General features: G+C 35.3%; 1 long non-coding RNA gene across 1 annotated transcript; it reads left to right on the top strand.

Annotated features, from left to right (window-relative positions):
• Positions 1 to 7,018: 7,018 nt before the first annotated feature.
• Positions 7,019 to 14,509, top strand: LOC135155024 (uncharacterized). The gene is made up of 3 exons (XR_010294362.1): positions 7,019 to 7,195; positions 9,844 to 9,923; positions 10,457 to 14,509. It is a non-coding gene; the product is annotated as an uncharacterized LOC135155024 (long non-coding RNA).
• The last annotated feature ends 1,333 nt before the right edge of the window (positions 14,510 to 15,842 follow it).

Here is a 15,842-nt window from a genome sequence, read left to right as displayed (position 1 = left end):
TTGTTGTTATTTTTTTTATTTAGTGGGTCAATAATTTCAGTTTATATTTACATGCACAATTTTGTTTCTCATTTCCAAGAAAATACGGCACACTCACTCCAATAAATACTTCACAAAAAGTTCACAAACTTGATTTGAGGTAATGAATCTGAGTGTTCTCAGGTTATATCAGAGTGCATAGCACACAATTAAGTGAGAAAATGAATGTTACTTAACATGCATTCCAATACCATGAATACCCCCCCCCCCTTCCCCGAAAAATGGGGGGGGTGGAAGTCATACTTGAACTTTGAGATGAACATTAAGTTTCAGGGATTCCTTTCCCTGAAGCAAAATATGACATGTTAGCTTACAGAAAATGTTCCATTGTGACGATTATCGCCTTAAACATATACACTTCACTTAAAGGAAGTGCTTGGTTGACCTCTTTACATCTCCTCTTGAAGGGGTGACATGTTTCACTTTCTAGAAATAGATAAAGCTTGAAAGTATCAATGATTAAAAAACAAAAACAAAACCAAAAACTCTCCATAGCCTTCAAGGTTTTGAAGTTTGTATAAATGTTTCATTTGATGTGTTAAATCTTTTTCCACTCCTTACCCAAAGTCACTCAAAAGGTTCCCCAATATATGTCAGGAATGCACAAATCATTGCAAAATAAATAAAGGATCCCGAGAAAAGATAGTCTGACAGTGGTCTGTTTTATTTTTACGTTAGTTATATATAGTTTGTTTATTTCATTCAGTTTATTTTTGTGTTTGAGGGATAATACATTTCCCACTATAGTGATCATAGTCGGGTAGATATGATCAAAATTATTGCATGACCGTCAAATTGGGTATGACTGCGATTTCTTTGCTAGAAGTTGTAGTATGGGGATGTCTAATTCAAGAGTCCGATGGGTGCCACCTTGGCACCCTTGGGCATTTCTTTTTTATTGACGTCATAGGCCACGCCCACTTTTACACATACCTCTTAAATATGAATTTCAAATTTTAAGGAATAAACATGTCATGTTTGGTATCAAATTAAAGCTAACAGAAAATCTAAAGTAAATTTTTGGATAAATGGACATTTAAATCACGCATAGGCCAGTTAAAGGTCATTTAAGTTCATGAAAGCTCAAACTTCCTTTCAAATGTAAGTAATACATATGATGTGGAACATATCAAGTTTTAAACACAAACAAGTTGGATATTATATGAATTTATTGGCCAAGGTTAAGCTGAGGGTGTGCATATTGAGAATCTGACCGGTGGTACTTTGGCATCTAGAGTAATTTTTTGTGACGTCATAAACCACACCAGCTTTCTTACATTCCTCTTAAATATTTAGCGGAATAAACTTATCATGTTTGATATCGAATCAAATCAAAATCAAAATAAAATCCACATATATGTATTACTATAGGCATTTAAAACTTTTTTCCAGGGCAATTAAAGGTCATTTTAAGGTTAGAAAAGGTCAAACTGTGCAACAAATGTAATTAATGCAACACATAATGTGGAATATCTCATGTTTGGTTGAGGGTGTGTATATTAAGGATGTAACGGGTTCTACCTCCTCACCCTGTGGCAATTTTCATTTTCTGACGTCACGAACCACGCCCACTTTTCACATAAGCCAATACACCTAAAAAAATAACTTCTACAACACAATTCACATTCTTAGAAAAGTATCCAATTAGAAAAATTTGACATTTTACATAATCCTAACTTCACTACATTTTGTTCTCTCATTCATCTTCCAGACTGATTTCCTCCTCTGAAGTCTCAACTGCATGTTCAGTTTTCCTTGTATTTAGAATTATACTTTTTACATTCGATACATGATAAGTGGCAAATGCTTAGCCTAGAGCATGGTACATGATCCCGATTTAAATCCACATGGAGCAAGTTCTGATAATTCCTTGGGAGTACAGGAGAGCCCTCCCAACCTATACTTCCCATCCATACATGGGAGGCAAGTTGCAGGGGAGTCATTTGGATCAATTACTCTCCAGATAAAGCTCCTGAGGAAGAGCACCATTGATAATCATGCTCTTTTGCTGACTTGTCAGTTGGGGGTAGGCTCATGACCTTTGAAGCATATGTCTTCTTGCTAAATAATGTGAAGTAGTGCTAAGTAATTTTAGAAAGACCGTAATTTGTTATATTAGTTAAGATGAAAAGTATGAGTATTACACATTTAATTGATCAAGTCCACTTCTTCTGCATCGGACTCTATAGATTAAGATCTTATTCGAACAGCAAGTTTAGAGTGGAAAACTTGCCGAATTGACACAATGTGGTATCACAACCTGATAGGGAATTGTCTGTGCAAAGCTAGCTTTTTTCTACAAACTTCAATGCAATACCTTTAATGTCAATTACTTTTCCATCAGCATTCAAAAGACCTATAAACCAAAAATGAGATAACTGGTAGAACAGAAATGTCAGTGTCGTCGGAGAAAAAAATGTATATGCTTCTACTGTCATTACATCTTCAGAAGATAGCTGATAGTACATGGAACAGGTCACTGGGCCTACCCTTACTTGTTCATGACACAGTGGTTGTTACCAAGGAATTAAAAGAACTTCCTTGTCGATACAAGTCAGCGTCACCCTGTTCTATAACTTTTAAGGATTAATGCAGTTGCTGGTCGGCCGTCGAATCATATATTTCATAGTTCATACTGCAAGTGTGAAACAAAGTAACACAGCTCTGGCATCTTAATATGCACACTCTCAAACTTAACCTTTGCAAAAAAATGCATATAACTTGCTTGTATTTAAAGCACGGTCTGTTCCGCATTATATGTCTTACTTACATTTGTAGGGCAATTTGACCTTTTATGACCTTAAATGAATGTTAACTGACTTATTTGTGATTTAGATGCGTAGGTATCCTCAAATTTGCATTTCAGTTTTTATTAGCTTTAATTTGATACCAAACATGACATGTTAATTCCGTAATATATGAAAATCATATTTACAGCGAACTTTCATTGACAAATCATAGGGAAATCAAGGCTAATCTCAGAACGGAGAAGGGATGTAAGATCTTTCACTCGACTGCATGCCTGGGGTGTTATGTAATATACGCCGGCACGTCTGGGAGGTCTATAGGAGAGCAATAGTTAGTAGACTAACCAACCAGAAGTAAACTGTGTGTTTTCACTTTGAAACATGTAACTTCACAGAGATTATTTATTTTGGTTAAGCAATCAAGAGAACTGCTATGAGTCTAGGAATTGGGATTGTTGGAAACTGGAACTGCGATGATCCGAAGTAAATAACCATCACGAGTTCGGTCAAATTTGTGCTGTCCGAACTTTTATCGCATTAGTCCGACGGGCGCTCATGACGGACGGATCATATTGTGCAAGTCATTTGACCTTTTGCAAATTTCGTATTGACTCTATTTCCTAATGATTTGTCAGTGGTTAGGCCCTTTTAAAGGTATGTGATAAGTGGGCGTGGCCTATGACGTCAATCAAAACAAAATGCCCAAGTGTGCCCAGGTGGCACCCGTCGGAATATTGGAGTAGACACCCTATACTACAATTTCCAGCAAAAAGTTGCAGTCATACCCGACTTGACGGTTCTGTTGGGGTTCCACTTGACTATCGTATCCAGCATCAAGTATGAAAGAGAAATATATGGGCCCATGCACAAGCATAATAGGTTCGCTATTGTACATGATGTCCCCACACAATTGGACCCATGAAATGCTTTGTAGGATCTGATGATGGAGACGCGCCTCATAGATTATTTACAAAATAAATCATTGCTAAAAGATGGGAATTCTAGGAAAATCGGTATGATGAGCAATGCAGATGGCTTTTAACTATGAGTTTGTTTTCAAATATGGATGTAATTTCATCCCTGGTTACCGGACAACCCCATGGTAATAATACTACTAATAATAGGCATTTTTATAGCGCCATCTATCTAAAAATAATATATTGCGAGGCGCATTGTTTATCATTATTAGCCCTGCTTTAGCTCGAGCTGCCTCTCAGTGCTCAGTGCATTCAAGGAATTAATCCCATTTCATCATCACTTCCAAACAAAGGGAAACAAAATAGAATAATGATAAAGCCAAAAATGTGCTAGGTTGATCTAATCAGTTTGATCCAAATATTCAACAGATCTCATCGAGTTGATTGTGTTGGGATCTTTAAAATGGTAATTAAACCCAATTCAAATGTTTCCTAATTTTTTTAAAGGTAGTTAGGGGAAAGGGAAACTCTTTAACATTTCAAAAAAGTGATATCTTTACTGGGCGCCGTAATTTAGGCTCAAGCAGATTTCAAACTGATCGCATTGATTTTTTTTTTAATGCAGAGTATATAGACTGCTGCAATTGTTCAAAGTACCAATAAACATTTTTTTACAGGTTTGTACCAAGAGTACTAATTTTATGACGTACAAATATATAATGTATTATGGTATTTGTACTATATTTTGATTGACGCAGTTCTATTAATGGTACATACGAACAAATACATGAATGAATAAATAAACAGCTTTACAAGCACATGATGATAAACTACATAACCAATGGAAACGGCGTCTCCACATAATGTCACGATAGGCATATGCCGAGTAATTAAGATTTGTGCATATGTTTAAGTATTCAGGTGAAACTATTTTTTTAACACGATTTAAAGTTAACTGTTTCTTCGGCATAATTATCGATGCAATATTTATGTTTGTTAATTTTAAACAATAAAATTTGCCGATGCTTGTGCGACCAGATTATAAGAATTAATATTGGAATAGTAAATTATTATTATGTACATTAAATTTCCCGCCTGTAGCTCAGCACAATCGCTTGCACATGCACCAACTATGTCAACGCATATTAAAACTGACTAGAAAAATTGAATAATGAGATAAAAGACAAAGGGAGATAGAGAGAGAGATTTGTCTGTAAGGATGTGTGTGGGTGTGCAAGGGTCGTGGGAGTGGGTGTGAGTGTGTGTGCAAGGGCGTGGGAGGCTATAATGGCATGCGACGCTGTGTGTGCGTAGGTGTGTTTTCGCAAGTATGTTGTATGGGTATGTGCGTGTGTTTTGTTTTCCATGTAAACTTTAAGGGTTGTCAAACTTACTAACGACCGATGACACTTTTAGTGTTACAAGTCTGAATATACACTAGTGAAATCCGGGAAAGAATTTAAAGGAACCTCTGATAAAGTGAACAAAACTCATGCGTATTCTGCTACATGGGTCTCAGTGAAATAAGAAAATAATAAATAAAGGTATATTTTCAGTTTATTAAAACACCATCTACATAATACACAGATAAGACTATAACAAGGAAAAGGATTTACAGAAAAGAGACCTTTTCAGATTTATCTTAAAGCTGGAAAATAAACGAGGGACTTCCCTTTTTTTAAATGATGGGGCTCAATATTTCAAAGTAGCTGCAAAGCTTAGGATATATTTTCAAAACTGGAAGAAGAGTAAATTTATTTTTGTAGAATTATTGTTGGTTTTGTGCTGGTTTGCCAGAAAAAGATTCACAAATTCGGGAAATACATCTTCTTAATGTTTAGTATAAATTTATATTTATTTTTGTGGCGGATATGTTTCCAAAACAGATGATTGCTGTTATTTTTAAGAGGCCATCGGTGGCAGCGCTACACGGGGCGGAGCACATGATTTTTTAATTAGCAAACACAGAGGGATAACGGTAAAACGATTAGTTTATAAAAAAGAATGAGAGATCGATCTGGGCCATGTTAATATATAATAACCATATCATTCTATTTTGTAGAAATAACATCACCTCAATTTTGCACCCCCACCCTCATCAAAATATCATAGCGCCACCTTTGGTAAATAGTTTTTAGTGTCTCATTTTATCAATGGTGTAGTCTGCTTGTTCCCATTTTTTACATTGTTGAAGTGAATCTCTCTGGAGGAATTTAGGAAGTGAGTATCATCGACAAAGTGTTTCAGGATTTAACCAGCACATGATACATCCCAACCATCAATAGTACCCGTATGTCATGGAACTGAATATAAAAAAATGCTATTCGGAAATGCAAATTATTCCCGTTAGAATGTTGTCGCTTTAAAAGCATGTATCTGTATTCCGATTAATTCAGTTGATGCTTTAAACAATTGGGAATATAAGAATTTCCAGGAATCGAAACCAATCATACGCATATTTAGGCCTATTAATTTGCATTTACTCTCCCTCTATTTGCAAGAGTATTCAACCAGAAATAGTACATGTACTCAATCTGAGAGCTCTATTTGGATTTATAACGCCCCCACTCGGTGAAAAAGAGTGTACGCTGGAAGAAACGGCTGTGATGAGTTCATTACATGAATATAGACACAAATCTTAGCTCTTTAAAATGATCTTTTGGCTCTGGAACAAGCAATAAACCACACATGTTCTGACGCTTTTGATGTTCCATGATCAAAGCCGTCAGAACAAAAGGAAACTAGGAACTTAATATAGATTTACATTAATACTTATATTTACTAAGGCTTATATTTACCCGGCCGTTCGAGGAAATTTGACTAACATTTAAATGAAATTCTTAAAAACATAGGAACTGTTTGAAAATATAAATTAAACATCGTTTTAAAAATTCTCACAGACGAGTGAACTCCTTTTAAATGCTCCTTTTACCTTTTCTATATAAATATATTCTCTGGTATAGGCAATCTCCAGCGTGCGTCAATTAATTAACTGTCAATTTCGTGTAAGACGACAAAATAGCTGCATCTGTTTAATTTATATTTTTTATTCTTTATAGTTTGAGAAAGAAAAACGAGCGAGACGGGATCATGGGTTCGGACAATGACAAGCACAAACCTAAAATTGTCAAAATAATTTGAAATTACAGTCATTTTCCAATGTGGATGCATACAAACAGAAATACGCAAGTTCCAAGTACGAACCAAATATGTCAAACTTAAAATTTTGAAATGTACAGTACACGACTACCATATGTGTGCCATGATCTGAAATTGCGAACACCGCTAAAAATACCAATAAGGGTCTGTTCAGGCAGACTAAGCTGAACTGATCACTTCAACGGCCTACTTACTTATTATAAAGCACTGACCTTCCTTCCAAAATTGAGGGACAATTCACATCATTTCAATGACAACACGACTGCTGGTTAGTACAAACTTGGTCAGTGGGAGAACGAGGATTGGCTTCGTCTCATCTCGTAGCTATATACGGTAATCGCGGTATAAGGTTCATATTTATTTTTTACCAAGGGCTCGAGCGAACGGAAGGAAAGCATTATCCGCTTTCAAGCAACGGACTTCAATGAGATTTATAATAATTATGCACGGTTTTTATCAGAGTCTCCATGGTGGCACTGTGTTGGCTGATACAAATATTATGATTACACTCCTTATTTGATGTTTGAGACATCCATCTCGAGCACGGAGACCGTCCGCTCAAGGAGAAAGCGAGACAATGGCGAATCAATCTTTTCTTCTGCGAAGATCGAATGCAGTCCCATTAATATGTTTTTGTGTGGTGCTTCTTACCCTGCCTCCAAGCCTGCTGGCGGGCAACGTCCTAATCACCACAAGCCTTGGCGAAGGATCGCAATATTTCGTCGGGAAGACGATTGGAAAATACCTCGTGAGACATGGTCATAATGTGACGGTTCTCGTCAGCGAAGCGTATGCTCACCGGGCAGATAATCCTGACGACTCGGAGTTAAATTTCATTGTGTTTCATCAATCGACTGAGCAGATTAAGTCTGTCAAAGAAAGACATTTGGCCTTCTCAAAGGGAAAGACTGATCACCCGCTATCTGTTGCCCACATGTGATGTGATTATTCTTGTCCGGCGCCGATTTAGATTTAGGTGGCGCTGATTATCCTTGATCGGCGCCGGTTAAGACTCTGAAAGTGCCGATGTTCTTGACTGGCGCCGATTTATAACCAAATGGCGCTGATTATTCTTGATTGGCGCCAGTTATATGCAGGCAGCGCACTGCTGATTTTTTTTTAACTGGCGAAGTTGTTGGGAAAAGGGTAGTTAAAAGAAAAGATAAGGAGGATGATATGATTGTGCTTTGCTGGGGGATAGTCTTTCCTTTACTGTTGCTAATGTTATATCAGTGTATATTTTTTTAAGCGGCGCCTTTTCTTTCCTTTATTTTTATTTTTTTAAGCGGCGCCTTTTTTTTTTTTTTTTTTTTTTTTTTTTTTAGCGGCGCCGGCGCCCCCCTGGATCCGCCATTGAGTTCCTAGAAGATATATGGGTGGACACAGAAGTAATAATCTGGATCAAAGGGGGTTGTACGTACCATTATCGCTAAATATCATTGTTGTTCAATATATTGTCTCAATTACAATGTTACTAAACATAATGCATACAAATGAATGACACAACGAAATTGATCCAAGATAAGAGCTATCGCTGAAAGTTAGTTTTTCTGTTCCTCTTGCGGATACTATTATCAAGAAGTTAAATTTGAATTGCAAAGTGTATTCTTTTGTTTCCTAAATTCCTTCTTTCAATTTATTTTGTTTTGTTTATCTGTTTTTTAATCCAATCATGATATGTTCAAAAATTAAAATCCATGTGACAAATGAAAGAGTAATGCTCAAATTATTTTTGCAAGCAGACATTTACGAGACACTATAATTTGTGAATATGTGTAAAATACAATTGGTACTGTTCAGAGGGTGACGCGATAATTGTTCCGGTCTTAATAGGGATAGAGAAAACGGATTCTAATACAGTTTTTGGTTGAGAATAATGCAAACATAATGATAAGGTTTATTTAGTTTTGAATGTTAGGTTTTATATTTGGCTTTACCTGCAAATTTTCCATCAGTATCGTCGCTGGAGCAAATGTCATGAAACCGTCAATATTGCTGATTATTATCTTGGGAAAAATAGCAAAATACTTAAGAATTTGAAAGGTGTCTATCTCACGTATGCTTTCACCTAATAATTGGGGGAAGGGATTGGGTAAGAGAGATTTAAATCAATATTGTCTACTATGTGCCCATCAGTATACAACTTTGCAATGAGTTCCTGAACGAGTCAAATTCCAAAATATTTTGTGATTTTCTCAAGATAATAATCAGAAATATAATTTGACATCAACGATTTTACTCAATCAATATGAAAACGGGTCAGCATTTTGCTGGTCTCTATACTATGTTCCCCTCTCTATCAATTCATTTTTTACCGTGTACTAGTTCCACCTAAAGGGTTGAAGTTGGTTGAACATACCTACGACCGGTATGATAAAATAATTCCTAAAGGAGGATCAATTATTGTTGAGGAAGGGGAAAACAAGACGCTTGTCTGTATGACCAATGCGTTCGTGAAACCACCCGTGGACCTGGAATGGGGTTGTTCCGGGAACAAAATTTAGTTTGTTTTTTATATTTCAGGGAACAAAATTATTTTATGTATATATTATACATGTATATATATTTATTAATATGTGCTAGATGACTCAATTTGAAATAAGTAATTGCTTAGTGATTACAGTTGTATACTTTTCAATCAAACAAGTCATATTCAACTGCCATGATGCCTAAGCCCACCTTTGATTTTCTTTTTTGTTTTGCAATCTTCTTGAGATTTTCTGCGTATCTGTGGTCAACATTTTCATATTTCACAATGCGCTATTTGTTAGATATTTACCATGATGTCATAATTGTACAGTATTCCCCTTTCCAATCATCCGCTCATTTTGATTACTTATTTATTTGAAAAAATATAGACACGGAATGAAATCTGAATATACACAATCTTTTTATCTTAAATATGAGTTATCATGACTGTGTATTAATGACTCTCACGAATAATTCCTTATATTACTTTCAAATTGTTCTTTATATTGCAGAGAATACAGACGGAGTTTCAATCACCACCAAACAACAGAAGGACTCGAACCAAGAACCCGCTCATGCTGATTTTGCCATGGTAAATAGAATTGGTAATACCACTCCATGTAATATTGTTAATTAAATCATAACGATCAAGCTCTTATTTCTTCACTGAAATTTTAAATAAAACAGAATGTATGCTTGAATAGAATCCAGTCTAGAATACCACCTATACCGAATCGTATAATGTTGTAGGGTTCGCAACAATTAATTATATGCAGTGTACAAAGGTAAATAAAAATGGATATACGATTGTGTGTGAACAATACGGAATGCAGATTATTTAAACACATTAAAAATCGTATCACCTCATGGCCATAAATATACATTGTGTAGCTACAACGATTAAATTGATGTAAATCGAAACTCATTTGAGTTAATGGGCCATTAGATCTATATTATCTGCAGCCACGCGAACATTTTGATTGTTTTGTTATTATTATTACTATTAATATTGTTACTCGCAAGAGAATAATGGTTGAGGTAAAATGATATTTCTATTTTGAATTCTGGGTCAAATATTAAAGGTGTTACTCAGTAAAATTTTCAATACATTTTCACTAACTTTAGTCAAAACCTGGTGTTGGTGGAGATCCCGCTGTTTCCCGAAGTGATGTGGTTCTTAAACAAACCATCCTGGATTCTCACGAATACATGGAGATGAAGCCGAGAGCTCACCTCGGTATTCCACCCAATCATCAAACCAGTCCACCTGGTAACTTTTCTTCTCTGAATCCAACACAGGCAGCATGTGATTCATCACTACAAGCATGGCAAGGGGGTTCAACTTTAGATATTATACTAAATTCCCGTGATGGGGGATACAAATCGTGTTCAGGTCCTACAACATTTCTTCCCCAGCAAGGAATTGCTTTGGAAAGTCCTGATTCGGTGATCACCACATATTTATGATTTACTTCCATATGATTGGTCAAGGTATTAGTAATAGTTACCATTATTTTATAGAAGTGTCTTTTAGAGAAGATGTGACCACATCACAAAAAAGTGAAATAGTATTGTTAGGGAACACACATTAAAGACATTGAAATATGTCTGATGACGTAAGACAAATTAAACATAATTGGCAATCTATTTGTAATCTACATTTTAAAACATAATCAACGTGGACTTGACAAAATAAACATTATATATTTGTTTCTCCTTTTAAATATCAAGATTAATTTCTGGTCATGAAATCCATTTGTCTTCCAAAAACTGTCACAAGATGAAAAAAAATTGAATAGAAATAGTTTGAAAGTCGTTTATGCGTTAATAATGTATATAAATTAATGCATCCTCCACAACTTTACACTGCATTCGAGCATTTCGAGGGACAAATTACAGTTTTGTGTGGAATAGTTTTGAAATACTTCGGAAAAAGAAATGCTTGGTTTGATAAAGTTCCTATGGAAGAAAAAGATCAATCCACTAATCTGTACCAGACGTAACATACTTTCATCGGTAAACAGACCGGGCGTGACTATGGGCCTTTTCACACGAGAATCTTGAATCATTGTAATGATGATTGCAAGTCGTCTTTAGAATCATCAAACCTTTCACACGCCCACTCTAAAACTGATTTGAATTCAAATTCCTGAACGGAGGCGGTATGTTTCCTTGGCGACTTGTCAATCAAAGCACTGCATCGCAAATATTAACTACGATGAGTGCATGAATTATCTACGGAAGTGTTTGAAAGGTCATGTTTTGAAGGTCAAGACTTTCACACGCAAAATCCGTACCGTAATTCGAGTGAAACTTAACTGGAATTCACCTTCGGAGTAGAATTTGAATTCGTGATTGTGATTATCGTTCGTGATTCTAATCATATTCTAGTTTTGGTTTCACATGTGTTCAAAATTCGTGATTAGCCTTATTTTCCACTGAAGTCATCATTCAAAACACGAAAGGGCGGCATATTATTTTGATCTGTGTTTAAATCTAGGGTTAGTAAAATCTACGATTAATTATATGTATTGTAATATCGACGTATATTCATTTCACATTTAGGCGTCAGTTATTGTAAGACTTGCACATATTAACCAAACTGGTATCACTCCACATTTTAGAGCGTATAGTACACAGCTAATATTATGATTGATGATGACCAATTACATTGCAGTCTTATAAATCAATCAAAATGTAATCAATCGTATTTCTGTGTATGAAGTGTTATTTTAATTCTGCTTTTGTGTTGGTTGATGTTGATGTTATTTGGATTTTTTCTTGTTTTTTTAAATTTCTATTTATAGTAGACCGGCCAAGAGTCAAAAAGTGCTCTAGATAAGGATTCGACGGCAAAATTTGTTTATGCTTGGCATCCCAGCTAAAAGGCTTGCAAAAATACCCAGGAATAGCGTACGGCCGGATGCCAAGCGCAATTTTGCGTGAAAGTGTCATTTTTAGCGTAAAAACTGAAAGAATGTCGAAAATCACGCATTTTGAAATTTTGATGGATTATTTTAATATTTTTGATTATCTTTGATATGAAATTATTTTTATTCAGAGTTTCAAATTATAAGTCTCATAAATATGCATTTCAAATTTGAATATTGCACACACACATATGGCACAGAGAAACATAAAACCGCGATTTCCTCAAAATAAAAGTTTGTGAAAACTATCAATAGTTTGAAGTTTTTTTTACGCAGCTTAAATTCTTCGATTCAACTGCGTTTATCCATCAAATGTATAGTAAATTTCCTAATGTCACAAATATTAAAAGAATTTTCAAGTAAGATGGAAGATATCTCACTTTATGTTATCTGAAATGAGACAATGTGCATTCTACCAGGTGCGCGTTTTGAAAGAAAAATTGAAAATACCGTACATTATGTACATAATTACATGAATAAGTACATACTAAAGCGAGTTTTTAATTACATGTATAAGTGCATTCTAAAGCGAGTTTTTAATTGGATAGCACAATTTGTCAATTCTTTGCATCCCAGCTAAAAGTCTTGCGGAAATCCTGAGGAATAACGTACGGGCGGATGCCAAGTGCACTTTTGCGTGAAAGTATCATTTTTTGCGTAAAATTTGAAAGACTGTTGAAAATCACGCATTTTGATATTTTGACGGATTATCATCATATTTTTGGTTATCTTTGATATGGAATTATTTTTATTCAGAGTTTTAAATTATAAGTCTACTAAATATGCATTTCAATTTGGAATATTACACACACATATATGGCAATATGAAATATAAAATCGTGATTTACTAAAAATAGTAGTTTGTGAAAACTATCAATAGTATAATGTTTGTGTTCTGCATCTCAATTTCGTCAATTTTAACGCTAACCGAATAAATACATAATAATTGTTGTCATGGCACATATAGTGAAAACAAATGTTGAAAGAAGATGCAAGATATATCATTTTATGTTATATATGCGAAAGATAACAATGTACAATTATCGGATGCGCATTTCTGATAAAATACAAACAGCGCACAATATTACATCTATATTGCACATACTAATATTAATCAGTGCGATACTCGTCATGATATTATATCGGATTATGTTTACTTTTGTAGAGTACGATCTTCTTGCTATTTCCGCGAATTAATTGGTGCTGAACGTAAATCTACCTGTGGCGATATTCATAAATAGGTCTGATATTTAATTTGCCGTTACCATGGTAACATTTATTTTGTAGGAATATCTATATCCAAAATCATAGAAACAGTAGCGTACCTAGGATTTTCCACAAGGGGGGGGGGTCAAAACCGTCGGCCAAAAAATTAAATTTGACAAGCAAAAAAAAAAGGTCTTCAAGCTCGTCAGGGGGGGGGGGGCAAAAAGGGTCTTCAAGCTCGTCGGGGGGGGGGCATGGATACGTCTTTTGCATGGGTTGGGACTCGTCAGGGGGAGCAGACTGCCCCCTCTGCCCCCCCCCCCCCCCGTAGGTACACTAGTGCATAGAAAATATACATGTATGAATAAAACGATCGAATTAGCATTTTTAAACTACTCTGTCAATCTACATTTTACTTCAATTATTGGATTATCAAAGTCTTAAAAATTATGGCCGTTGCCACGGCAATACCTATTTTTTGTCTCGCCTGCATGCATAGCAGAGCAGGACTAAAGGAGCCACTTTTCCGGCGGAGGCGACGGTAGTTTTGATATAACAGCGTCATATCAACCTTGAAATCTTAACCAAGGTTACGTTTTCGAAATTTCGTTATAACTTTGAACGTATATAGGAAAAAAAAATAATGACACTTATAACAGTATTCAGGTATTCCTGATCGTCTTGCACAAGTTTTAGATCACATGATTAAGGTCAAAGGTCATTTAGAGTCACTGAACTTTGGCCATATATATGGGGGTATTTTTTTTAAATGTCATCATAACTTTTGAATTTTATTGATCCAGTTCATGATTAAACTTGAATATAAGGGTATTAAAGTATGATGGATCATTTTGCACAAATTTCAGTTCACATGATCAAGGTTATACGTCATTTAGGTTCGATGAGCTTATTATTTTATTATCACATGAATGGCGCTTTTGTGAATAATTATTAGTTTCAGTTGTTTCCAATGTTCTGCTGCTATAATTATTATGTGAAAATATGAATAATAAATGTTATTTGGTCTTTTGCATTGCAAGTTATAATTTTAATTCAATTCATTTTGCTTCATTACAGTTTTCGCGTTTGCTATTATCATAGGTCCATGCTGTTATATATCGTAGTCTAAGACGGGGGCCGGACAGCCCGACCCTGGGCAGCCCTGGACATACATGTATGTATTGCCAATGCCAATTTGGGAAATGCAATCTATATATTACAATATCTGCGCTGGACGCTGGTCATTAGCCTTTAGATTTGTTTGTCATAATGGTCGTGCGACTGCATTTCCCAACATGGCAATACATGTGATGAAATGAGCTTTAAGAATTAAAATGTGAACTTAAAGAACCTACTCTTTTAGTATTTCTAACATCATTCTCCACAGATGAAAACTCTTAGCTCATGCAAATGGTTACTGACCGATCTATTTTAATTTTTGGTCTAATGAACTGTTCAATTAACTGATCAAAGAGACCGCAGTTGCATGAAACAACGCCTTCTACATTCTGAAATTTGGAAAATGAGCTACGGACACTGACATAAGCCTTTTGATAGAAGATGCATGGAAGTGAGGGGGAGGGGAAACTTGCCCCCCCCCCCCCCAAAAAAAAAAAAAAAAAAAAAAAAAAAAAAAAAAATCAAGAAAAGGCATAAAACAACAGAAGCAAAATAATAGAAAGCTTGTTGGGGAGGGGGTTATTTAGTTAGTTATTTATTTATTTATTATTTTATTTATATATTTATACATATTTATTTATTTATTATAACCTCAATTGAATGTAAATATTGTAATTTTAAACATTTTTTTTATTAATAAACACAAATTCTTCCCTAAATTAAGGCTTTTGCTTAAAAGACTTGGTCAGTCAGCTCACTCACCAGCAGCGTAGCTATATAGGATTTTGTCAGCAGAGGAGCACGGGGGCGGGGCTTGGTATTTGGCAGGGGGTACCAAAATAGATTGATTCAAAGTTAGAAAGTTACACAATTCGTAAGTGTAATCATGAACATTATTGTAATTTTATAAAAATTTCAGAAATTTTTAATATTCTGACGTGGAAACGGAGCATTTAATACATATTTTAAAAAAATGATATATAGGCTATTGATGCGAGCGCGAAACGCAATCTGATTTTTATATTCCAATCCGTAAACTGGACATTTTGATGACGTTTTTAAATAAAGAATGTTATGTATCTGTTTTAAAAAAAATCCAGCACAAGCCGAGCTGGCTTTTTTTTTATTAGAAACGAAACATTCTAAGGCGCGATAGCTCAATCGGTAGTGAGGGGGTTTCGGATTCCGGTGGCCTGGGTTCGATTCCCACTTGGTGCGCTAGTGCCAAGTAAGGCATTTAAATGGTAGTAAGGCAT

This window comes from Lytechinus pictus, chromosome 8 (assembly GCF_037042905.1).
Source record: "Lytechinus pictus isolate F3 Inbred chromosome 8, Lp3.0, whole genome shotgun sequence".
Lineage (NCBI taxonomy): Eukaryota > Metazoa > Echinodermata > Echinoidea > Temnopleuroida > Toxopneustidae > Lytechinus > Lytechinus pictus.
Note: the sequence above shows the minus strand (reverse complement) of the source record. Positions and strands in the feature narration are given on the sequence as shown.